Source organism: Apteryx mantelli, chromosome 1, assembly GCF_036417845.1.
Source record: "Apteryx mantelli isolate bAptMan1 chromosome 1, bAptMan1.hap1, whole genome shotgun sequence".
Taxonomy (NCBI): Eukaryota; Metazoa; Chordata; class Aves; order Apterygiformes; family Apterygidae; genus Apteryx; species Apteryx mantelli.
This window is the reverse complement of record NC_089978.1, coordinates 137,074,485-137,101,602: the sequence shown is the minus strand read 5'-3', so window position 1 is coordinate 137,101,602 and position 27,118 is coordinate 137,074,485. Positions and strand designations below refer to the sequence as shown.

The 27,118-nt window shown below is 40.4% G+C and overlaps 1 protein-coding gene across 5 annotated transcripts in view; it reads right to left on the bottom strand.

The window, feature by feature from the left end:
- The window catches only part of TSPAN9 (tetraspanin 9), a 207,102-nt gene that overhangs the window by 173,087 nt on the left and 6,897 nt on the right, over positions 1-27,118 (bottom strand). For 2 of the 5 annotated variants that reach the window (XM_067304123.1, XM_013956241.2), the window contains exon 2: positions 21,341-21,385. The exons of the other annotated variants lie outside the window; for them this stretch is intronic. The gene's annotated coding sequence lies outside the window, so the exon portion shown is untranslated. The remainder of the gene's footprint in view (positions 1-21,340; positions 21,386-27,118) is intronic. 5 annotated transcript variants of the gene reach the window in all.

Here is a 27,118-nt window from a genome sequence, read left to right as displayed (position 1 = left end):
GACTGGGTCTACATTAAGGTATATCAGCAAACACATGCACTTCGACTGTGCTGGAAAGGACCTTATCAGGCGCTGTTAAATACCCACACTGCAGTACAGTGCAAGGGCCTGCCCAGCTGGATTCATGCTTTCCAGTGCAGAAAGGTCGCGCCACCTGCAGACACAACGCAGATGACACCACTGCCACAGGAGAGCCGAACAACCCTATGAGCTTTGAACAAACACCAACACAAGTACTATCTACAGCCGCACAAGCAGACTTTAGTTACCACCTGAACTTCTTGCTACCTTATTCATTTTAAGAATCATAACCATTTCAGGACTCTATATCTAGTTTTACATTCCAGTCCTGTGCTAACTTGTAAAAATCATTATATTATAGACCATGAAGAATGAATACTACTAATCCGTGGGAATAACTGAAAAACAATTGGAATTCAGAAATTCCCCAAGGCATTACCATTTCTGTAGTATTTACTCTCTTGTTTATTGTATTAGTCTCTTGCAGGAAACCTAAATTTTAATCATGAAATGGTATTGGATTAGTTTGTGGGTAACCATAGGCACATCAATAATAATCGACCCAAGAAACATCCCTTATTACAAGTGCACCAAAATTTAGCAGCAATTCTAAATATTAGTAATTGCTGGATTTGTCATCACAGAATCACAGAATCACAGAATTGCTGAGGTTGGAAGGGACCTCTGGAGATCATCTAGTCCAACACCCCTGCTCAAGCAGGGTCACCTAGAGCACATTGCACAGGATCGCGTCCAGGCGTGTTTTGAATATCTCCAGAGAAGGAGACTCCACAACCACTCTGGGCAACCTCTTCCAGTGCTCTGTCACCCTCACAGTGAAAAAGTATTTCCTCATGTTCAGATGGAACTGTCTGTGTTTCAGTTTGTGCCCGTTGCCTCGTGTCCTGTCGCTCAGCACCACTGAAAAGAGTCTGGTCCCATCCTCTCGACACCCTCCCTTCAGATACTTGTACACATTGATAAGATCTCCTCCCAGCCTTCTCTTCTCCAGGCTAAACAGGCCCAGCTCTCTCAGTCTTTCCTCATAAGAGAGAGCTGCTCCAGTGCCCTCATCATCTCTGTAGCCCTTCGCTGGACTTGCTCCAGTAGTGCCACATCCCTCTCGTACTGGGGTGCCCAGAACTGGACGCACTACTCCACATGTGGCCTCAGCAGGGCTGAGTCGAGGAGGGGGGGGGGGGGAGGCTCACCTCCCTCCACCTGCTGACAACACTCTTCCTGATGCACCCCAGGATACCATTGGCCTTCTTGGCCACAAGGGCACATTGCTGCCTCGTGCTTAACTTGGTGTCCAGCAGCACTCCCAGGTCCTTCTCTGCAGAGCTGCTTTCCAGCAGCTCAGCCCCCAGCCTGTCCTGATGCAGGGCCTTATTCCTCCCTCGCTGCAGGACCCTGCAATTGCCTTTGTTGAACTTCAGGAGGTTCCTGCCTGCTCATCTCGCCAGCCCCCTCTGACCAGCAGCACGGCCCTCTGCTGCATCAGCCACTCCTCCCCGGTTTGTATCATCAGCAAACTTGCCGAGGAGGCACTCTGTCCCTTCAGCCAGGTCGCTGATGAAGAAGTTGAGCAAGACTGGACCCAGGACTGACCCCTGGCGCGGCGACGCTAGCTACAGGCCTCCACCTAGACTCTCCACATCAGTGGAGCACAACCCTCTGAGCTCTGCCAGCCAGCCAGTTCTCAAGCCACCTCACCAGCCACTCATCTAACCCACACTTCCTGAGCTTACCTATGAGGATGTTACAGGAGACAGTGTGGAAAGCCTTCCTGAAGTCAAGGTCGACAACATCCACTGCTCTCGCCTCATCTACCCAGGCAGTCATTCCAGCATAGAAGGCTATCAGATCGGTTAAGCATCATTTCCCCTCGGGGAAGGCACGCTGACCACTCCTGCTCGCCTTCTGGTCCGCCACAGCCTTAGAGATGGCCCCCAGGACGAGCTGCTCCATCACCTTTCGAGGGATGGAGGTGAGCCTGACTGGCCTGTAGTTCCCTGGGTGCTCCTTCTTGCCCTTTTTGAAGGGTGGGGTGATGCTGGCTTTCTTCCGGTCCTCAGGCACCTCTCCTGTTCTCCAGGACCTTGCAAAGATGATGGAGAGTGGCTTAGCAATAACATCTGCCAGCTCCCTCAGCACTCGTGGGTGCATCCCATCAGGGCCCATGGATTCGTGGGCGCCAAGTTTGCTTAAATGATCTCTAACCCCATCCTCCTCAACCAAGGGAAAGTCTTCCTTTCTCCAGACTTTCTCTCTTGTCTCCAGGGTCTGGGGTTCCTGAGGGCTGGCCTGAGCAGGAAAGACTGACGCAAAGGCGGCATTCAGTAACTCTGCCTTCTCTGCATCCTTTGTCACCAGGGCACCCACCCCATTCAGCAGCGGGCCCACATTTTCCCTAGTCTTCCTTTTGCTCCTGATGTATGCGAAGAAGCCCTTCTTCTTGTCCTTGACATCCCTTGCCAGATTTAATTCCAAATGGGCCCTGGCCTTCCTCGTCGCATCCCTGCAGACGCTGACAACGTGCCTATAGTCCTCCCAAGTGGCCTGTCCCCCTTTCCACATTCTCTCTACTTCCTTCTTCTGGCTGAGTTTTGCCAGGAGCTCCTTGCTCAGCCATGCAGGCCTCCTACCTCCTTTGCTTGACTTCCTACTCATAGGGATGCACCGCTCTTGAGCCTGGAGGAGGTGATGTTTGAATATTAACCAGCTCTCTTGAACGCCCCTTCCTTCTAGGGCCCTAACACATGGGATTCCTATCCAATAATGTACGGGACCCGATAGGATTGTTTCCCCTGAAACAATCATCTGAAATATGGCTCATAAATAAAATTGTCTTTATGTTAGCCAACAAATACCATGATTCAGCACATTAGTATCCACAAAATAAGCCAATGGTCCAGTAGATTTTAAATTAACAGGGAACCAGAAGATCAAATTTCCCTGGTGTCTCTCTTCAAAAAAAATAGGTTGCACCCTGTTGGTAATATTCCAAATTCTCAATGCCAATATACCCTCACTCTCAATCTAACTTCCAGTTGGTGGGCAGATGATGGACCCTGGGAATTGATGCTGTCTATACGGAGGCTCGATGTACCTGGGAATTTTCTGAACCAAACTTTGCATCCCCCAAACGGAATGTAACTGTTTATATTAATGATTGTATGTATCTAACACTGGATTTGTGTTAATGAACAACTCTCATAATGATGTCGAATCAGATGAATATCCTGAACATAGTGCTGCCACCAGAGTAAGAACAGGAATTATGGCAGGAATTTATGGCCAACTTATATGTGGGTTTAACCACTGAATTTTTTAATTTTCTATACCCTTTACTAACCAGGATGAATATAAAAAGGTAAAACTTGGCATAAATCAACCAACATCTTGGGAGAAGTAAATTATTTAAACAATATTTTTAAAATTTCCTGGATTACATTTTATCCGTGGAAACAACACAAGGAAAACTCCACCCATATCTTGGGTAGAAATATGCTCACTAGATTATATTATCCCAAATATTATTTAATATATTAAAAAAAATACCACTCACAGGTACGTAATCAAGGAAGCTTTGCCCATCAAATTACAAAAAGGAGTTGCAATAATCTTCTTGCGTACTAAAAAAGCTGATTTCATCAATTTGCACATGCTGTATTGCCTGCTCTTGGAATAACCAAATTAAAAAAGCCATCATCAATATTTCAGCCACACTACAACAAGGTCTAAACAAAACACTAAGTGCTATACAAGACATGCAAACTGAAATTTCTTCGCTGGCAAACATTGTGGCTGAAAATAGAATGGCCCTAGACATATCGACACCTTCTCAAGGAGCTGTGTGCCTTAATACCACCTGTTGTACCTATATTGATCAAAGTGGTCAGATCATATGAGATGCCAACAAAATTAAAGAAACTGTAATAGTCTTACATAAAGTAGCTGAACAAAAACCTTTTGATTGCTGAAGTTGGCTCCCAGACCTAAGAGGATGGTTAGGAAAACTGCTTAAGATGGTGTTAAAGTATATTTTATTAAATGTTATTGACCTTGGTAATTGTATATGTATTAGTTCTGTTAACCTTACATTGTGGCAAATTGATGTGTAAAAATTAGACCAAGGTACAACCCAAGCAGAGGCCCAGATAATGATCATGAATATATTAAAGGGTAAGGATGAAAAAAAGGAAGTACTTTGACTAATGACTATCAATGATTATAAAGGCTAGAGGCAAGAATGGATGATGGGACAGCACTGCCTATGCAGTGATCTGTCCTGGCTTCCCAGGAGTTGTGAGCAGGGCATCTCTGACCCTTCCATTGTACTCTAGACCTTTAAGATGATGTGAGACTACAAATCTCAAAGGAAGGAATGTGAAAGTAAACTGGTTAATGCCCGTGGAAGCAAAATAGTTAACGCCTCATAGGCCTTTGCAGGCCTATCTAGCAAAAAAAAAAAGAAAAAAAAAATCTGCAATGACCTTGCTGAAGTCTGTCTTCCTGGCTATTAAAGGAATGTACCGTCTGTAAAAAAACTGTATTATCTGTTCTGTTGGGGCCTCCTCTCCTGAAGTGATTCATGTGCTTTTTCTGTTTAGCCACACACCTGGAGTCCTGTGAAGCATAAGTCATATAATCCAAAGGTTTATTAACTCTATAACAGCCTCATTAGGGGGAGTTCACATCCACAGAAGCTGCCACTCTGCTGCTCTGAGTTCTCCCATAGAGCTACAGTGATAAACTGCTTCTGCTCGAACCTGAAACTACATTGCATTCTGGTTACTCCGCAACACTGGTGATACTTCTGCTGTGTACAAAACTGCTAAGGAATCATTATAGGATGCACATGTGTGAAGGTGTGAGGGAGTACACAAGTCCTTATCTATGAGGCTGGGGCACACAACCATCCACCATAATTTTTAACTTTTGTCTAGAGAGCACGAAACGTGTAACAACTTCTTTACAGGTGGTTTGGTTCACTAGGACTTGAGGGTATCAGACCACCTGAAAAATCAAAGTGGGCACTTTAATTTCAAGCTCTCTTGGGATACGCAATACACAGAGTTGACAACTTTCAGAAAGTTCCACATGTGATATTCTGGTAAGCAAGAACAAGTCATCCATTTAGCCCCCAAGCTCTCCTCCAGGCAACTGGAACTGGCATGGGAGGGACAGAAGTCTAAGTCCTAGTGCATTAAAATGCAAGAAGGAGGCAGAGAGGGATTAGGGGAGCCGAGACCAGGTAAAGTGTTCAAAGAAGCTTACATCAACAACACCTATTGGTAATGGCCAATCGCTGAGCAGAATCTATTAGGAGGACTGTGGAGAGACTCAAAGAAGCCCAAGACAGATAGGAGAGCATAGTGCTGAGGGACCAGAGAAGACAACTGCGTATCAGGCTGTTTTACAAGGAGAAAGAGTAACTCCTTCTATCCCTCCCATTACACCTACTTCTGATTAGAGCATGCTGCCACCACCCCCAACTTCCCCTACCCCACGGTTCTCCGCTGGCCTAATGCCAAGAAGGACTGCCAGGAAACAGAGAGGCTGCCTGCAACCACATGTCCCAGTGGACCTTCTCCACAGCCTGATGACGCAGATTCTGCCCTGCTGAACGCATGAGTACTCAGCATAGTGTGTATACAGAGGCACAACAGAGCAACAAACTGAATGATACTGGATAGTACTAGATACAAATTATACAGTCTCTCTCCTGGCTCTTTAACTGGGCCTAACCAATATGAAATAACAGTAAAGAGTGTCACTTCAGTCAACATCTTGGATCCAATGTGAAAAAAACAGAGAGAATAGTCCATTCACTGTATTCCTCCTCCTCTCCACGTCACTTATCCTCCGCAATCCCTATGGGAAAAGCTTCATTTTTATTTCATCCTTAGCTTGATAAAAAGCATCTTCCAGTTCTACAACAGGAAACATACTTCCTTGCTAATCTGAGTCACATCTTTCTGAAGTTTTCAATTTATTAGGCCTGGATGGTGACCAACAGCTTCTCAGGTGCATAGTAACCCTTTATGTTATGATTCCCCTCCTTGTTTTACAGGAACTAGTTATTCTACATCAGCCTTGGTCCATGAGTGTGCTGATAGATACTCCCTGCAACATAAAGAGGAAATGGTGGGAGAAACCAAACAATTCTTGAAGGCACAAATAAATGCAGCATTTTCAAGATGCCACCAAAAACAAAAACAAAACACTATAAAGCCACTCCATTCTCAGCTGGCTCCAGTCCAGGCCATTCTCTTCTCAAACCTCAGAGAACTGCAGTTCACAGTTCTTTATCAATCCCAACATCACAAGCCAAACCACAGTCCAGTATCTGCAACCAGTCTTTTTTTTTTTTTTAATAAACAATGAATTTGGTTTTGCTCCTTGTGTCTATAGCTTACATTTTTTAATTCTTCTCTCTGCCTCTGAGAGCTAAGAAAAGCTTTCAGTAAAAATAGAGAAAAATCAAAAGTTTCTTAAAATAACATGATTCCAGGAGCTTAGCTTGAAAGAGAAAACATTCTGTCTTGACTGTCGCTGTAAAATTGCTAGGGTGCGATATGTTCCTAAAAGGGGCCTTAGTTACTTCTCAGAATACCTAATTTGTAGAGATGAAACCCAAAATATCTGATACCAATCCAAGGAAAAATCAGATTAATTTCTTGCGGTAATCTTAACTCACAAGGAGTTCCTTTCTTAAAGTCTCAGTGTTATCATTTTGTTATTGTGGCAAATACCTTTCAATGTTCAAGTGCAAATAAACATTTGATCATTCGACTGCTGAACTTTATTGTTCAGCACTCTCAATAAGTCTAAAGGATTCAAAAGAGGAAGAGAGGAAAAAAACCCTCAAAAGATACATGACTATCCAACTCACTAGCCAAGATATAATAGGTTCTTATAGCCAGAAGAAGAGATGAATACCAAACCACTGAAAATATACCCTCTGAAATAACTTACAAAGTGTAGCATGTTTCACTATGGATGTCATCACACTTTCTTAAGAGAATATGTAATATTTCCAGTTTTAGGTTTAAGTCAATAAAAAAATGCTGTGACAATTTTTATGTGAGCTGTTTTAACTGTTTTGAACTTTTCTTTTTAAAGGCTTCCTATTGGATATTGTTCTCCAATTACTGAGAGGGTAAAATAATGCATCTGCAAGTACACAAGCTTCCATTTTGAAGCTTAGCTTGGGAAAAAGAGATTACTTTGAAACAAAGCATACAGTAGGGAAACAGACCATGGAATTCAATTTAAAATTACATTCAAACAAAAACTACAAAATAATTCAGAAGTGCTACAAAATAAACAAAATGGACAGCATAGATCTTTAATACATTCCCATCCCTGTCTTTGACAGAAAGTCAAGTTACAGTGCTGCTGCTCTATAGACTTAGCTTATTGTATACATGGACTTTGAATTTAATCTTAGTGCGTACTGTCTCTTGTTTCTGAAACAAGATAGTTCAAATCATCCATCTAATCATATAGGAAGTACAAGCAACATATCCTCATCGCTACTAAAATAGGAAGCTATTTTCCTTCCCTGACTTCTAGCAGTCTGATTGCAAGACAGTGCTATAAAAACACATAGAAGGGTACGTTGGAAGCTAGATGTTTAGTTTTTAAAAGTACTGAAAGAAGAAATTAAATTAACCTAAACATCATCTTAATGGCAGTCAACAAATCTCTTCTTCCTGCAATGAAGAATGAAAGTTGTTCTCCTAAACTGAGTTTCCCAATAGAACTGAAGTGTTTCAACTGCCATCTAGTGTTAAAATGAATGCATACATAGTCGAGGGCAAGACTTTTTAGAAAGATACATGAGTTAAGATCTTACACTGATTAACAAGACACCACAATAAATAAAAATAAAGTTGAAAATTAAAAAGCAGATTTTTAGAAGAGTAGTGGGACATTTCTGGGTCCAAAATGAAGGTTTCCAAACACATCTTTGAAAGATGTGATTCTGCTCCACGGCAGTTGGCTATATGAAATCATGTTTTCTTTCCAGTCAGTTTCAGCCCTACATTTCTGTGAATACTGAAAACAGTGCCCAAGAAAAAGTTCTGCTTGATGCTGATGAAGTGAATGACTAGAATTTTAAAAGACAAAGAATTAATAATCTATTTCCATAGCCTAAGCTGCAAGAAAAAACAAAATTTTTAAACCAGAGGAGAACTACTGAAAATTAATGGGATTTTACAATTCACTTTAAATAAAGCCATTTATATAAACATGCAGCTGAAAATTTCTCCTCCTCCTCCTCATGCCCTTACCCATGAGTTTTAACTGAAGTTTAACTATCATGTTGAACAAGGAAATCTCAAAGAGAAATCATTTCTAAAGGGCATAAAGTCCCTCACCAGTAAATTAAATGAAATCCTGAATACCAATAGCAAAATAATGACTGAAGGTAACATGCTGAAAAGAGAGGCTCCTAAGAATATGAGGTAGATAGAAGAAATGCTCTGACAGAAGTGGTCAATATAAGCTATCTAATGAGCAAAAAAAGGAAAATACAGATAAGGTTTTCATGACTAGGAAAAAAACCAAAATCACCACCTTTGGATTGCTAAATGAAGTTTAGCCAGGGTTACTACTGAAGGACCCAGGGCCAAGTCTAAAGATAGATATAATGCACATAGTTCCACTGAAATCAGTGGATCCCTTATTCACAGTAGGTTTGTAGCATGAGATACAGAGCTAGTACTGACCAAGTTTGCTGCAGAACCAGTACAGTGCTGTTCCTGAACTAATTAATCGTGCTGAGAGATAAGGGTGATCAGCTCAGTTGTAATGCTGTAATAACACAGCTACTCTGCTTTCAGGACTTACATAATATCTCCACATGCTACCATTCACACCATTTAGGTGCACCGCTTCAGTCTGCAGCAGCTGAGGGTTTTCTGAATGCAGTGTCTGATGTTGCATATGTACTTCTGTATTTGCAAGATTAAAATTTATATTTATTATTGCCTACCAGCAGGCCTGTCACATCACCAAAATCTACATTACATCTAGTTCAGGCCTGCAGTCTCAGCAGAGTTAGTAGACTGGTATGAAACAAACTTTCTAGTTCTCAAACCAGGGAAGGAGAGACTGGCAGGTCTTTAATGACAACCTTCTCAAAGCACAAGAACAGTCCATTCCCATACTCAGGAGAATGAGTATATATATCAGAAGACTGGTTTGGTTAAACAGGGAACTTATGACTGAGCTCCAGTGCAAAAAGGACATTTACAAGAGATAGAAGTGAGGACAGGCTACAGAGGAGAAATACAGAAACTCTGCCCTGGAGCATAAAGTGTTGCTAGGAAAGTCAAAGCTCTACTTAAGTTGAAACTGGCAAGGGACATCAAGGCCAGTAAGAGCTACATTAGAACTAAAACAACAAACAAGGAAAATGTTGGCTTGCTGCTGAATGGGGCAGATGATATAGTGACAGCAGATACAGATGCAACTGAGGTTCTTAATGACTTCTTTGCCTCAGTTTTCACCAGTGAGATCTCAGGCCCCTGTGTCTCAAGACAGGCTTCAAGGAGAATAGGAATTAGCAGTAGCAGAAGAGGACTGTGAGTCAAGGATTTCTTAAAAAGACTTCAACCCTGTAAGTCCATGGGACCATATGGGATGCACCCTAAGGTGCTGAAAGAATTGGTCAATGTCATAGCAAGACTGCTTTCTATCACATTTGAAAGGTTGCAGAGATCAGGGTATGCCCCCCATGACTGGAGAAAGGAAAATATTGCACCCATCTTCAAAGAGGACAAAATGGACAATCCAGGCAACTATAGGCTGGTCAGCCTCACTTCAGTCCCTGGGAATATCACGAAGCAAGTCTCCTTGGAACACATTTCTAGGCATATGAAGATGATGCTGGTGAGTGAGAACAGCCAGCATGAATTTACCAAAGGTAAATCATGCCTGACCAACTTGATTGCCTTGTGTGATAAAACAACTGGATTTGTAGACAAGGGGAGAGCGGTGGATATCATCTACCTCAGCTGTAGCAAGTCTTGCAATACTGCCTCCCTAAATTTTCTTGTATTGAAGTTATGACCCTGCAGTCTGGATGGGCAAACAACTAGATGGGTAAAAAGCTGTTTGGATGGTGCATCTCAGAGGATAGTGGTTAATGGGTCAGATTCTACCTGGAGGCCAGCAACAAGGAGCAGTACTTGAGGCTTGTCCTGTTCAACTTTTTATCTTAACTGTTTATCTCTATCAATGACTTAGAGAAGGCATTGGAGTGTACTCATTAAGTTCGCAGATGACAGGAAACTGGGGGATGCAGGCATATGCTCCAGGACAGGGCTATCATTCAGAAGGACCTAGACAGTCTGGAGGAACAGGTCATCAGGAACATGAAATTTGATATGGACAGGTGCAAAGTCCTGCACCTGGAATGGACTAACCCTCTACAAAATCCAGGCTGAGGACAGACTGTCTAAGAAAAAGCTCTGCTGAAGAGGACATGGGATGTCGTGGTGGACATCAGGCTTAACATCAGTCAGAATTATGCTGTGGCATCCACAGGAGTACACTTAGTAGATCAAGGAAGTGATTATTCTACTTTACTCAGCACTATACTGTATCCAGTTTTGGACCCTCTGGTACAAGAAAGATGCTGATAAACTTGAGTGAGTCTAGCCAAAGGCCACCAAGATGCTCAGAGAGCTAGAGAACAGGACCTGAGAGGAGAGGCTGAGGGAACTGAACTTGTTTAGCCTGGGGAAGGCTTTGGGGAGACTTAACAGCAGCTTTTCAAAGCCTAGGAGGTTACCAAGAAGAAAGAGTCAGGCTCTTTACTGAGAAATGCAGTAGGTCAACAAGAGACAATAAATTGACATTGCTCATAAATTGAAACAGTGGAGGTAACAACTGAAGATAAAGGGGAAAAAAATCACTGCTGTGAAGCACTGGAACAGGTGTCCAGAAAGGCTGTGGAATTTCTTGCTTTGAGTGCAGGAGTTGGACTAGATGATCTCCTGAGATCCCTTCCAACCTGAATGATTTTGTGGTTCTGATATGTTTTATCTGCAGAACTCTACAGCACACCATTTGCAGACACTATATTCATCAATAGGGCATGGACCTAGGATGACTGGCATAAACACAGAAATACCTCATCAATTAGATCACGATGGTTACTGTGCCAGGTGTTAGCTCGAGATGTAATCTCACCTTACAACCCTGACCACAAGGGAGTCTGGAAGAATCACAGATTCAATACCCTTTGTGATAGCAACATCACATACATCAGTATTTCCTTTTGGGTACTCATCACTCTGAAGCAACAGCATTCATAAATGCTGTTAGAAGATGGTATTTGAAATGGCATTAACAGATGGCACCTGCCTATACCAGGGTTTCCTGTTCTGCATTCATGAGGAGTGCTGTCACATGTTTGTAGTACAGAGGAATGTTTGGGCTGCTCACCCACAGCTTCTGTGCTTAGTTAGTTGTTTCAGGGAAAGTGAAATTAGTGTCCCCACCTCCTCCTTATGTTTCCCTCAGTACAACTGCAGTGATATGGGTGCCCAGATGCATAAGGCAGTACAGACATGAGTCAGTCTGGAAGCAAGTCTTTGGAAACTTTCCCTGCTGCAGACGGTCCCCCTCAGCCCATGTATCACATCTATAGTGACATTATCCATATTATATCTGTTCCATAAGAACAATCATTAGCAGGAAGCCTGCCAGTTGTAGAATAGTATCAAGTAGCTGACCACACTAGTCAGTGATGGGACCCACAGTTAATGTCATCAATCTAGATTAAGACGTCATGCCAATCATGAGCAGGCTTGCTGACACCAAACTCTGAGGGCAGTGATAACCCAGCAGGGCCAACCCAAATCATTGCCTAGAATGCACAGTCTGAGGTAAGACTTGGCTTCGAGTTGCTCCCATGACTCAGTTACACATACAGTCACCCACATTACACAGCTACTTTTGTTCAGTAGTTTTGTGAAATCTCTCTCTCTCTTTCTCTCTCTCTCAAAAAAAAGACTGTTCACACCATTATTAGCAGCAGGCATTACATCACAGTAAGCACCCTAGATATCTGAAGCACGATTAAATACTTATGAGGACAAAAGATAAATACAGTTTGAAAAAAAAGAGAATGCTATTTATAAATATTTAAAAGGAACATCAGTGTACCTAAAATACAGGAGATCAGAGTTCATCAAGTATAGAAATTTCAAAAACACTTTCCTCAGCTACATCCCTCCATGGTGGTGTTGCTTTCACTGGCATCCACTCCGACCACATGCACATTCACAGCATGTGAATGTAATTCTGAATAGGTGCTCTCAGATACCACAACCAGCACACATACCATAGTTTGGGAACCTCTGTTAGCACAGTCTCCTGTCCAGCAAATCACTTTTAGACAATAACCCACCTAGCCCCAAGCACACCATCTTTGCTGTCCAACAGCTGTGGGCAGACTAACTCCCTTATGGCTCCGCAGCCTGTTCCCTTTCTCCCTCTTTCTGTTTTTTCCCCCCTCCTGTAAGTGCAGTTCCATTGCATGACAGAAGTTACTAATAAGGGAGGAAAATGCCTCCGTTTTTTTGCTGAATAATAAATATACATCTAACCACATGTAATAACCTTCCATTCACGTGGTGCAACACAGGTGCACTGTTCTGACAGTGCTAGAAGTTCACCTGTCGCTTGACAGGAAGCATGTGGGCACCTTGGTCAGATCAGAGTGAAGACACCATTCTGCTCAGCATGGAAGTGCTTCACATGAGAAAATACAGGATGCTGTGCAGTCCTGAAATGCTGGGCATTATATCCTTACAGGAAGGGACAAAAATTTCATAGCAGTCAGTAAAGAGGGAATTTGTTCCCACTTGAAAATCTCTAATTAAACACAACAGGTAGAGACTAGGCTTAAAAGCTGAAACCAGAGGTTTAATATCCCTCTCCAAGTAGGTTTTCTTCACTATATTTGGACATTCATATCTACATATATGCCCAACCTGTTTCGAATGCACTTGACTCACAAACCCACCACCTAGCTTGATGATGACTTCTACAACGTGCTGTATGAAAAAGTAGTACACAATTTTCTTTCATTCTTTTCCCACCTGTTGTTTCACTGAACTTGCCTTTCTTGTATTATGACAGAAAGGGATCAAAAGCTTTGTTGGAAGACTACCAAACTCAAAGATAAGACGACCTATATAAGAATACTATATATTTTGAATTTTAAGTATTTACTTCACATTTTTATTCTAATTGGGTGTCCATGGAATTATGGTAGCACAAATAAAAATGCATAAGATGAATTAACTGAGTGGTTATTTTGAAACACAGGGATACAAACATGGCTTTCTGTAAACTGAGTGCAGAGAACAAAAATGGACATAAAGTCACCAAACAATTTCAGTATTTTAACCTATAAAAATGTTGAAGAATAACCCTATCCTCTCTCTTCACCCACTCGCCCTTAAAGAGAGAATTTGCATGTCCATATTACATTCTTTCTTTCTACATACTGCTACTACCTTCTTATTCATCTAAGGCTCATCAGCCTCATATAATACATTTCAAATAGGGTAGTTCTAGATGCTTTAACAAACAGGAATTTGTCTGAGCTTGGCTGGATTCCCTCAACCACACACTCATCCACCAGTTGTAGATGGCTGGTACTAGCCAACTGTAAGCCACTGTTCCTGAACAAGTAACAATTGTTAAAACAACTTAGAGTTTAGTCTATTCATTGTTCTGCACTGCTATCAAAAGAAACACTCACATGAAGATACAAAAGCAGGAAACATTTAAAAAGTACATTCCTTGGCACCAGCCCTTTGCCTGCTGAAGTCTTAATTGCACAGTGCATCATACCAATAAATAGAAGATGTACTCTGCACAGCTTTAAAAGAAAATAAGTAGATTGAAGACTAAAGCAGCAAACACTTGTGACTTGTAACAAATCTTAACAAAGGTCAATGCTGCCCCCAGGATTTTTATTTCAGCCGTTAGCTTTAAGTGCCAGACAGATAAAAAAAGTTAGTGGGTGTCAAAGGTAATAATTAATACACTGACATACACATACAGCCATAGACACTGGCTTTCCACAGATTCTCTCTTTTTAAATTAGTTTACAAATTACAAGAAAGGATACCAGTGAGTTTTAATAGCTTACTAGTTGTCTGATGAAAAACTACCGAATATCAATATTCAGTTAACCTCAGGAGTTATCTTCCTATTTACATGTCTCTGGACTGACCTGAACAGCACCAAGTATCAAAGGTGTGACTGGACAAAGAGCACACTCAACAGTTTTTCCTCTGTGAGGTCTCCCTACTAACCCATGCAAAAATCAGCTCCCAGAGCAACTTTTAATTTCTAGGAGATGAACAGAACCACGAACCACAGAAAAGAACAAGTTTAATGTTGCATATTTTAAGCAACACTGATCATAATGCCCTTAAGTTTACATTGTGTCGCACCTGTTAAAATACTAACATCAAAATACTGAATAAAAAGTACATATATAGCCTTCACTAACTTCTTGATCATTTTTATGTTCTTTTATAATATGTACAAGGCATGTAAGAAAAAAAGAAAGAAAGAAGTGTTATCAGAGAAGCATTAAAACACTTAAACATATTTTAGAATCCATAAATGCTATTTAGGCTAAAAATGAATTCCTGGAGAAAATATAAATTAAAATAATTGTTAAATATTGTAAAAGTATGCTCCTAGAAAAGCAAATACATTTTAAAATAACAATTGCATGAAAAAATTAGAGACTTCCGAAACTATCTAATTTTTAGTTTCACCTTAATTTGCACGAACACATCAAAAAGATTACAGAAATCAACAGCAAAAAAGAAATATATCATGATGAGTTTTGTGCAGTAACTGGTTTTAACATATTTATTATTTTCAGCAGCATTGTATGACAAGTCCATTATTTTCAGTTTCTTTATGCTGGGAACAATTCCAAAGTAACTCTTTAGTATCCATGTTGTGTGTGCGGACACTCATTCAAGAGGCAGAGCACCTGCAAAGTCTGATTCTGCTTTAAGTTTACATTTTACCCAAATTCAAACCAACTTTTCTGCAGGGATGAGATTTCCTGCTTTTGCAACTGCCTCCCAAAAATCTGCATGGCCTGCCCCGCTTAGATTCATTCACACTGTTCTTTAGCCATACATGGTTCATTCTCCATGCTCCTGAGCACTTAGCAGCTCCAGCTCCCTTCATTCTTGCCACTGTTAGAAAAGTATAATCAAACCTGACTTAATGCTCTTCTCTGGAAGAGAAAGTAAAAATAAATACACAAAGGCAAACCAAATGCTAGCAACCTGGGGTGCAAATTTTATCCATCTTACTTAGTATCAAATGGGAGAACCCAAAACATTTGCTGCTTAACCTTTCTGGTCCATATGATGGAGTGCTTTGTCAGCTGGTATTTCTCTCAGTTTCATTCTGACTTTATTTAATGCCTGGCTTTGTACTAAATACCTCACCAAAATCCAAACAGGTTTCAACTATCAAGTCAGTCAGATAATTGCATCAGATAAGAGTCTGGGATTTCCTTGATATAACCCGATTATAATAAGCAGAACTTTCCAGTTGAGTTACTTTGGGGAATCTCTCCATGGGCCTCTAAAAAACAATAGTGAGGGCAAATTAGAGGAAATAAAATAGGCTTTCCTTCTCACATCCTGAGCACTATATAGCCACAGTGTATTCATGTGATGCTTTTCTTGTTAATGATACTGCATTATCTTTTATGCCCTCAGATTTTGCACACCAAATCCTAGCTAACTGACCATTTGTTTCCTAATTCCTCTATTATCCTTCTTAAACAGTCCTGGATTGAGGACTTTAGAACAGGAAAACTTCTACAATATTGGGTCAGCTAATCCCCCTGTGACACTGAGGCAATATAGATCAAGTAGTGAAGGAACTGGCAAGCTGGGAAAGATAAAACAGTTGAACAGCACAGTTTAACTGAGAGCATCACAGGGCTGAATACAGGATAACAGCATCACAGTCCTTCAAAGGTAGGAACACAAAGGAGAGAGCATTTACTCAGCATGACAGAGGGGACAGAACTAGGATTAATGACCAGTCTTGTTGCTTACATATATGCCCAGCTTCTTTCAAATGCACCGAACTGTCAGCCCAAGCACCTACCTTGGCAGCAACTTCTACGATCCATAATGATACTCTATACAAAAACAATACAATGTCCATCAAGAAAAAACTTCCCTGCTTCTGCCTGGAGGGAAACCCAGCTGACTGGAAGTTTTCAGCAACTGAATCAGACAAAATGCCAGGAAGCACACTAATAGGAAACAAATTGATATTAGCTCTACTTATGGCTGGGAAATTTAATGTTTTCCCTCCCTCTCCATCTCTAACCTCTGTGATACTACCAAAGCTTCTGCTAAGTGACAGAGATATCCCTGAAAATGATGGAGAAGAGATCAAAGTTACAAGCCAGCAAAGTTGCACAGCTCCTGAAATTTCCACTTATGCCCACATATTTCCACCTGTAGAGCCACAGACTGGCCTAATTTCTCTCCTACATCAAAAGAAACTGTTCAGGGAGAACGAAGGTAATAATTTTATGTGAAGGAAAGCACAAAGAGTGCAAAGAATCTACTGATGATTTCTTTAACGATGTAAGCTTTCGCACCCTAATAAATTCATTTTCTTGGTTCCTTAAAACAACTGCACCTAACCATACAAAGTTTCTCTGAAGCTGAGCAGCATGAACAGTGTAGTGTCAATAATGAACAGCCAGGCAAGGATTTTAAATACGACAACTCAAAACCGGAGTTCAAAGTGGTTTGAATTGACTGTACAGGGAGCTGCACCTCCAGTGCAAAATGTTTAAGGACTATGAATAGAAAGACCAAAAACCATTACTTTAACAAATTAAATTTAGTTCACAGTTCTCCAGTAGGCTAGCATAAGATCATATACACACATCACTATAAAAAAATGATGCCTTTCCATTTCATCAGAGATGCAGAAAGCATGCTGCACGCAAAAAAAACATATACCATGGACCAGATCATACCACAGAGAGAAGTACCTGATTGCTTTCAGAGACAGCTATGCCAGAGAACTGCTGTATGGAATGTATCCAGGCACCACAGCTCTGCAGTGGCTTTGTGACGATGAGGAAAAACAAGCTAAGGAAGACCAGAGAGCGAGGCTCCATCAGTAATCACATTGCTCTCTGCATTCTCTCTCACCTGACAGACAAGTAAGAGACAGCCTGATCTAAACACTCATAAGCAGAAGATTTATTTTCCTTTGCATGTATGTGTCACTTTAGACTCAAATGAAAATTCTTCTCCATATTAAAAAAAAATTAAATAAAAACTGACCTGTGGGAGTATGCCACAAAGCTGATATTCCAGTGTAGCAGAAGTAATAAGAAAACATGTTTTCTTGATGACTGTGGCACCAAAGAGAACTTCTGAAGTTAATTAATGATAGGGGCAAAAATTCCAGGTTAAAGCAACCTGAAAAGAGCTGATGATTAACTCTACCAGTACTTCTGGGATAAATCATTTTCCTTTCCCCATAACGAATTTATCTTTCACCAGTGGGGTGCTCTTATACACTGAGGTTTAAGTTTATGGCACATTAAAGCTTAGCTATATCATATTACTCAGGAACTTGCAGGACTGAATCATTTACAATTCTGTCTTGAGGCCTTAGAATCCAGTTTAAAACCGAGACCCCTGTAAATGAAATTACCTTGACCTAGCAAATGGCCAATCCCAAGGCTGTTGCCCAGTGGAATTTTCCTTTCCTCAAGCTATCCTATTAGGACTCTTAATAATGTTAGTGACCTTGATCTAACCCTATCCATTTAAGTGGACAAGCAGTATCTTCATCTGACAAAGTAAGAGACCTATGTCAAGAAGTTACCTAAATCAGACAAAAATGAAATGTTAGCTAGACTGTGGAACACCAAGGCACATTGCACTCTTTTTACAAATAAAGATCTCTTACATGACTCAGGTCATCAAGTTGCTTCTGTAATTGTAAGACAGTCAAAGAGGTTAACAAAATTTGTTCTCACACCTCTCTTGCTCACCTTGCTTATCTGATCTCATTTTGGATTAAACTGTGCGGTTTACTTTTGTACAGTACTTATCACACCCTCCTCTCTGTATCTTGCTTTGCTCAGTGTGGTACAAAGACTTTGGTAGAAATAAACCTGCTTAAAGTCCAGAATAAACTAGATAAATGAAAAAGAACTGCCCCAATTTAAAGACAGGGAAAGGGGATGACTTATCCAAGGCCACCCGAGGAGATCCCACACTCTCTTGGATGAGTAAGGCATGGTACAATCTCACCACCCCTGCACAACAGTATCCTTAAACATTTAAAATCCATTATTCAATACATCCTATTATACGTTCAACTGTCCATCTCATTTGAAATGGCTGCCTGCCAAAAGCATATCATCACAAAGCTTCTCACACATCCTTTTTGGTTCCATTGCAGAACGGTGAGAACAAGTTGGGCTCACAGTGCTTTAATTAATTTTAAAAAATGAGAACCCAAGAAGTGGTGTTTTTAAAATATAACTGAAGACCATCTCTACTAATCAACCAAGCGTGACTTCTCTACTAAGCAGTTTCCTACAATAAGTTTTGCAATACACTTCATTTAATTTTGAATGATAAAGAGGAATATTTCACTCGACTTGTGCGTGCATTTTATCAACACAAGCTAGCAAGGCATTCAATCACCTTATTTTAACCAATCAATATATTGTGCAGATATTAGAAATTCAATTATTTAAAACCCTTTAATATACATAAATACAAGTATTTTTCACAGTAAAAAGCACACTTCCCATTCTGCTCAGCATGACAAAGTCCTATCTTCTTAGGAGAAATGGATACTTTTGAAAAGAAAATCCCTCAATTACAGCAAGGGGGTTTCTAAAATCCTGTAACTAACACTGATCAGCATGCTAAGAAAATGAGGTAATTTGGGGGCCTGAATTAGAGAGGGGATACCAATTTTTCAGTCTGCTGTGAAACTGATTTCAGGACCATAATGGAAAGGGGAGAGAACTGCATATTACCATACATGCAAGAAGAATGTTAGAAATATGCTGTTTATTTTCTCTCTCTCTGATGGATGTGCATTCTTTTCTACTCCTCAATGATGTGATTCACAGATCAGCATTCTGGGAACCAAGCCTATGCCCACTTACCAGTGTGATCATTTAGCATAATTAGCATATAACATTTCTGCACTGCCATGATCTTAGACCAGATTTGTAATGTAAATATTTGGCAAATACTACATCCCATGCCCATGATCGTGTAACTTAAGACACCCACTTGGTGCACATTCTTTTCTGGGGACAGAGTTAAGGCTGCCGCGGGATTTCTCACTTTCATAACATAAGCGAGTTGGAACATCATATTTATTGTTACATTAATTTCTGCAGCATCAAATTTTAAAGGGGTGGAAACGAGATGAAAAATATCACAATACAACAATCATTTCAAGTGGCATAAGGAGAGTCAGTAAGAAAACCCTTGTGCCAAAAAATTGACCATTTCAGGCTTCCCCAAATATCTTTTCACTGGTGTACTCCATCACCTAAGAGTCCAGCTTTTCTGAGAACACAGGAATCAATGGAGTACCTTTCAGTATGATTCAGAGCATGGCACACATGCAAAAATAATCCAAACAATCATTACAAGATATCAATATACAACAGCCTTACAAGGAGACACATTCTATGCCTAAACCCAGGCTGTTTATATCTGGCTTAAAATCTGCAGCATGAGATTTTATAGGTTCTTTATCTTATATACTGTAACATTTTGTCTCATATACTGCAAATATGGATGATACCTATATCAATGCCTAACACTCTCCATCTCTTTCTTCACTCTGTCTGGCAACAAGAAGTTCCAGAAGCTATTTATGCCCAATAGCACAGGTAGGGATTTTTTAAGCTTGTTGTATATCTCTTACTATACACCTTATTACTAATTTTTTCACAGAAATATACAGATCCCACAATAAGATTTTCCATAACAGTTAGACCACAGAACTACTGCTGCGGCATCCAAAAATTCTGGTTGTTATCTTTCTCAGTTCTCCCTTACAGGAACAACTTCCCAAGGTCAATCTATCTGTGCCATATCCCTGAGAGGGAGTCATTAGGTTTGTATGTCATCACCTGAAACAATTTTCTGGTTGATTTACACAACAGTAAAGAAAAATTTCAACATTTCCTTTTCTTAACCTCACCTAATATTTTCCTTGCCTTTTCCAATTGCAAGGAAGAGATTTTTTTCCTCTACATCACTGACACATAATAACAAACTAATTTTCATTCATTCTTTCAAGCTTTCGTCATATCACTCCTCCAGCCTGAACTCTAAACACTTCTGCAGTTGCAGCTTGCTGTAACTCACTGGTCACTCAAAATATACAACAGCAGATGTTATTTGCCTGCAGTTGTCTTTACAAGTTTTACACAAGCAGCACAAAAATACACAGTGCTGCTGTCAAGCTGATGACCGGACTATTATTGCTCTGCTGCTCCTGTTCATACAGCCTATCAACCTGCATCCCTCACCGCCTTTGGCAGCATACACGGCTATTAATCAAAAAGGTGGTTCCTTTTCTTCCATTCTCTGATGGTCAGGAAGCTGCTTCCTCTACTGTGTCCAAAGAGCAATAAAAGAAAGGCAGTGACACATTTTCTACTCACTTGTTAGCCAAGGCCAGACACTTGAATAACTAGGGTGTGCAAAGAAACGAAGTGCCAGCTTCACATTCCATCCCACAGCTGCACTAGGGCACCAAACTTGAGGATAACAGTGGGTACCTCCAGACTGGCACATTTTTCAAAGCCTCTTTATAAACATATGCTTGCAAAAGTGGACAAAACTTACATGGCCAAATATAAGTAGTCCATATACTTAATATCAGTAGCAACGATGATAGAGCTCTTCTTTTCCCTCCAAATGTCAGAGACAGGTAAAAAAACAGAGGCAGAATGATATTTGTATATAATGAATAGAACTAATATCCTTCTCCATTACACCTCCTTCAGTAACTACAGCAGCACTTGGAGACATCTCCGCCAACAACAACCTTACTCTGGACTCTCAGCATTTAAGACAAAAAAATAACACGTTACAAAAAGGTTTCTTAAGTGTTGGCCCAGCTCTGCTCCTCTTAATATCAGTGGGAACAAAGTTAAAGATCACACTGACTGATTCTAAATATCCCTCGCAGAAATCCTACTCACCTGCGGTATTTTTATGTATGCCAGTGGAAAACTCCTGGACAAAACCTGAAGGGATGAGGAAGACAAAAATAAATTTTGTTACCTTCTGGACCCACCTCTCATCACAAGCATACTTCCCTCGAGAAGACAGAAAGGAGGGTTTCAGGAAAAAAAAAAAGTTATGTCAAATCCCACATGCTTCTGAACAAAAGGAATAAGGCTAAACAGCCTGGTCTCTATGATCATAATATACTGATTGTATTTGGACAAGAACTCAGATAATGGCAATAGGTAAAATATTAAAACAGACTCAGAGAGAGTAAGGGGAAGAGAGAGACCTTTGTGTGTCTAGTTAAATCAGATTCACTATTCAGAAAAATCCAATGCTCCTTCCCCTTTGTGTTTAGGTCCCCTATCACCACCAAGACATCTGAGTACCTGTACAGCACCAAGAACCAAAATTAAGCAAGATTTCTCCTACTGAACTCTCCTGCACTAGCCCCACTTTCTGATTGGTCTCACCTTTGCTTCTAGCACAACAAAACACTGCTGTAGTGAAAAACACAAAACCAAAACAACAACATGAAGCACCTCAACTGTACACCTTCCACTTCCTCCAATTCATACAGATACTTCCAGGGTTGTATCAGCACCACCCCAATGCTAGAAGGATGCTGCAAAAATAGCTAGGTGGCAAGAATGAGACCAGGACTTCCTCCAACCAAGTGGAAGTGCTCAGTGCCATCTCCAGTGTTTAAAAACCCATGAAAATTATTGCAGCTGCATACAAAAACTATGGGCTCTTTATTAACAAGCCTTCACAAAACTAGTTCAATGGAAATGTTTCCATTATTCCTTTGGGGTTTTTTTAATGAGTATTTTCCCTCTATCTGTGTAACTGTATCATGTGTAAGATTCTGAAACACTATTTCCAGAGTCTAGAGGGCATCAAAAGTACTCAAGCACATCTATAAGAAAATAATTAATTTTTTTTAATGTTTTCAGATTTCTAACATAAGACATTATTTGTAAGGCAGGTAAGAAAACCCAGTTTTGAGAATGGCATTTTCAAAGCTTGACTATTGTCCCATTCCAAACAGTGAGCAAGAAGCTAATTAGATGCTTTCATCTTTAATCTTTTCACATTCAGCTTTAAGAACTAATCTATCCTTAATCTCTCCTTTGTGTCTGTAGCCAAGAGAAGGTCTTGTTGATTTCTCAGTTCACAGTCTACTTAACCTACCTTCTCAAGCACATGGACTCCTCAACAGATCACGCACATCACTTCTATGCACTTTCTATAAAGTAAACTAATACTGTATGAACTCAAGGCTAATCCCTGATGTCAGGGACGTGTGCATCAAGCACATGCAGGCACTTCCGTAGATACACAGGAGACAACTTTATTTCAGCAACCAAGTTATTCATATAGAAGTTGAATGTGGCTTAGCAAAAAAAAAAAAGTCTAGAATGAAATAAACGAAATAATCCAAGTTCTCCATAGTTTCACTAAGCAGGTGTTAGCCAATTATCCAGACTGATGCCACAAAGCAGCATGCTGTCATCTTCATTTAAAAATCAACTTAATTCACCACTAATGTAAGCCAGTTATCGGTGTAGCATGATGTGTAGCACAGGCAGAAATACTGGTCCAAAATGTGCCCTTCCAGCCATGTAATCCAATATGCAAGCAGTAATCCTAGTCACATCAGAGATACACTCATTGGCTTGATGGGGAACGTAAGGCAGACCCATATAGTAAAATTAAAAAAGCAAAAGCAAAAGCCTCCAAGGAAACTGTTAGACGAACAGACAAGCTTTTGCTGTAGATCAAGGCAAAAGCTGATAACAAAGAAACAAGAACCTTCTGGCAGAGTGGAACGCAAGTTGGTGAGGAAACAATTCACAAGCTCAGTTCATGCCCCCCTTGATTTACTACAGGCCTCAGTTAAGTACAGGCTGTTGTAACAAATGATGATGGAAGGAACAGACAGCCCTTGAGTCCTTGAGAAACTAACATGTTTCACTCTGTTTTCTAAAAGAGTGGGAAACTGTACTCAACAGCCAGGCAACTCATCCAATCCACTGCTCACAGCAAAAGGAGGGCAGGAGATAGGTCTGCCTTCCAAGCCAGGATTCTTGTAACCAGACAGTTGGGGAAAAAAAAGCAGAAAAAAAAAATAAAGCTCTTTTCTCTTCTAGAAAGCTCAATGCTATGTAAGCACTTATCTCCTTACAACCATTAGGTACATTACCACATCTGTCCTCTAAAATAAAGCACACACATCTTTCAGTTCCTCAAATCATGTCCCAAGGGCAAGCAAAGCTTTTTTTGTTTTTTAAATGGATGCCTCAGACTAATGCCATCAGCACTAGGTAAGCGCCTACTTTGGTGTCACTGACAGCTTTGAGTTTGCTGTGGGGATATTTTGCACCTGAAACATGGGACAAGTGCCTTTTATTAATCAAAATAAAAGCTACACCTCTATCCACTAACTTATCTCTCAAACAGTAACAGGCCTGTCTAGTGATTCAAGCTGAAACAGCCTGATAGTTATCTTCTATTGACTTCAGAGGAACATAGAGCAAAGAACATAACCTCTCAATGCCTCTTAACAGTAATGCCTTGGCACCTCCAAAAGAGACAAGTGTCTTGAGGAGAGTTCAAGAAGTGACTTTGAAGTCTAAAAACAGAGGAATGAAACACTGTTTGCTAAAGCAGGAAGAAAGGTGTAGATTCCTGCAAACTTAGCAGCATTTCTTCTTAAAGCCCTTTAAAAAACAGCTGCAAATCTAAATGACTTGAGCTACAGTTTTGTTTCTCCTGTGGTGGTTTAATGTAAAAACGGGGGGGGACACACACACAACTACAACTACACACACCAAAACAGGATAACCTAGTTCTACTAAGTACATTCATGAACTTCCTCAGCTCTTCAAAGAGGAGAGGGGAACAACAAGGAAGAGTGGAAGATAGAGACTACATAGCTGGGAAAACCAGGCTACTTTCAGACCCTAGCTAAAATTTTTGCTTACTTAAAAGAAAGCAAGACATAGTAGATATCACTTAGGGGTCCCTGGAGAGTAGGAAACTCCAACTAGTAGAGTGAGAAAAGGAAAGCCTAAGAGCAAAAGAGAGAAAGAACTCAAGATGAATTAAATTGTTTAGGAAAGACCTCCTTGAGAAAGGTGTCTTGAGAATAGACTCAAAAAGGGAAAGTCTCTTATATAACTCTTAGGAGATATTCTATGGTAACCACCCCGCAAGGAAAGGGTGGGAGAACATGGAACAAGAAAAATTCAGAACCATGCAGATGAATTTACATGGGTGCAGGGACTTAAGAATCTCTCTCTATTCTCATTTCCTCCTGCTGGTTCTCCACAGGAGATCCCTTCTGTTTCACAGTCCTTTTCACTTTGTCTTCTATATTCAGAATAGAGAACACTCCCAAACAACTCCTGTTCACAGCAAAGTCTCTTCCTCTCTTTTATACCCTTCTTTATGGACCACTGGTTCCAGCAATTACTCTTAACAGGAGTTTCTTATTCTAATCTATAATTGCATTCACCTGAAATATTATCCTGGATCTTCCCCATTACCAACATAAAACAGGAACAGCTTCACAGTGTAATGCCAAGCCCATCCCCCACCTCAAGCGCCTCTGAGGGGAATAAGTTGAAATTTTTTTCCAGAGTTGCAGTTCTTCACTTTCCTCTTCCTCTTTTATGTCACCAAATAGCTAGGTAATAGGTATCTACAGGATTTATATACTCCCTCTAGCTGCCTCTGTTGCTATCAAAAGCATCCCAGGTGCTATGAAATGCAAGATTCTTTCCTGTTCTGTCACTTTCCCTGTTTCTGGCAAACAGATCACCAGAGTCTTTTTAACACTCAGAGCCACTGTTAACTTGACAAAACTCAGAGACAGCAAAGCAGCACTGAAGAGACCCATCTGAATACTTTGCCATAAGAAACAGCATCACTTTAAATTATTTATATTTGGAAGGTTTCCTTTACAGGCTTTTAAGCCAGCCATTTAGTTTTATTTCACAAGGAGATGTACTCTGGACAGCTGGTCAGTAAAGGTCTCTTCAATTGCCAGAGCCATTATCCCATTTCCCTGATGCTATCTTCCCCATATGTATATAAATACACATAAACAGCACTGTCCTCAAGTTAACAAGGAAACAACATGCTAGACATTCTTAGCATGTTGCATTCAATCCTCCATAGCTTCAGATGCACTTTCTTCAATCAAGGTAGAGCAGCATCCTTCATTTGCATAAGATTACACTCTCAACATAAAATTCAAAGCAAAGCTGATTTTGAGATAAGTAGATATTTGAGAAATCACAAAACTGTTTAAAACAAAGCTAGCTGAACATCCCAGGCAGAGTCATCTTACTCTGAACTATGTATGCAGAACTAGGGTAAAAAATGGTGACTAGGTCACACAGAAGAAAATATGCTTTCAAAAACTTTCTTGAATTATTTAAAAAAAACGAGAAAATCCAGATAGAAAGTCTCCTTACATGTGCTCAATATGAGTTCTGAGGATGGCTGCAAACACCATAAAAACAGTGTTTATCACCATACAAACAGTGTTTATCACCATACTGCCATATCTCCCTTCAGCAGATAGCATTCACTATTAAACTGCAAAAGACTAAGAGCTGAGGTTAGTAACAGTAGAGTATGTAAGGGTGTTTCAGAGACTTTGAACCTCTGTAGCCATATTCATTTGGAAATTAGTAGCGATTAACTGAAGGTTTTACAGAGCAGTGCAGACTTCTGACATAGATAAAACTGTATCAGTCAGAAAGTACTCATCTAGCCTTGTCACAACATTATCTTTCCAAAGAGTCCTTCTCACCAGTGTCCTATACCCAGGAGTCCTTCGACTTCAAGCCCTGCCTCACTCAATCCTTCAGGTCAAATGACTTTAATTAGAAGGTAACTTGAAGGACACCAAATACAGGAAAGCTCAAGGAGCCCTCTACTCCTAGGATTTAAGTTAATCCCACTTCCCCAGCACAGAGTCGCAAGCTTTGAGCTTGTGACCCTCAAACCCACTATGTGTGATATTTCAGTTTCTCTTCCTCTGTTCACTGTGCCACCTTATCCTTCCTTTTCAGTCTTTCCTCCCAGGGGATGGCTGCAGACTTCCTCTCCCTTAGCCTACTGCCTTCACAAGACTCCTGCAATTTCACTTACTCCCTCTTGAGTTCCTTCCTCAGTCTAGCCCTGTCGCCTCCCCAGGCATGCCCCATAAGGTTAATACAGCTCTCATGATCCTGTGCCTCCATGAACCTGATATATCCCAGCATATCCTTATTATGAGAATACACAGATCAGTCCAAGCAATTATAAATCAGTGAAGACTGCCCACAGCAAAGGCAGTTCTACTTTAACAGTATCAGTGTAAAAACCCAATGTCAGTTCACACCATTAAGCTGGTTCTAGAGACATGCAGTGGCTCGACCTCAGAAATATAATTAGCTTTTCACTAGTTAATGCAGTTTGTTTCCTTTTCTGCGCTTTTAACAACAGGGATCATGAAAATAAACTCCCTAGCTATTAGTCATTTCCACCTTCAGAAATATCAGGCATTAGAACAACATGACAGAGTTTGCACTTGAAAGGCTATGACAGCCAACAGAAAATATGTTTTTAAAAGAACTTAAATAATAAAAATATTCCTACTGTACATTTTGAAATAAAGACCAATGTAAACTTCAAATCTTTTAAATTGCTGTTATTACTTCAGAGTTATTGTAATATGTATCGTATTCACTTCA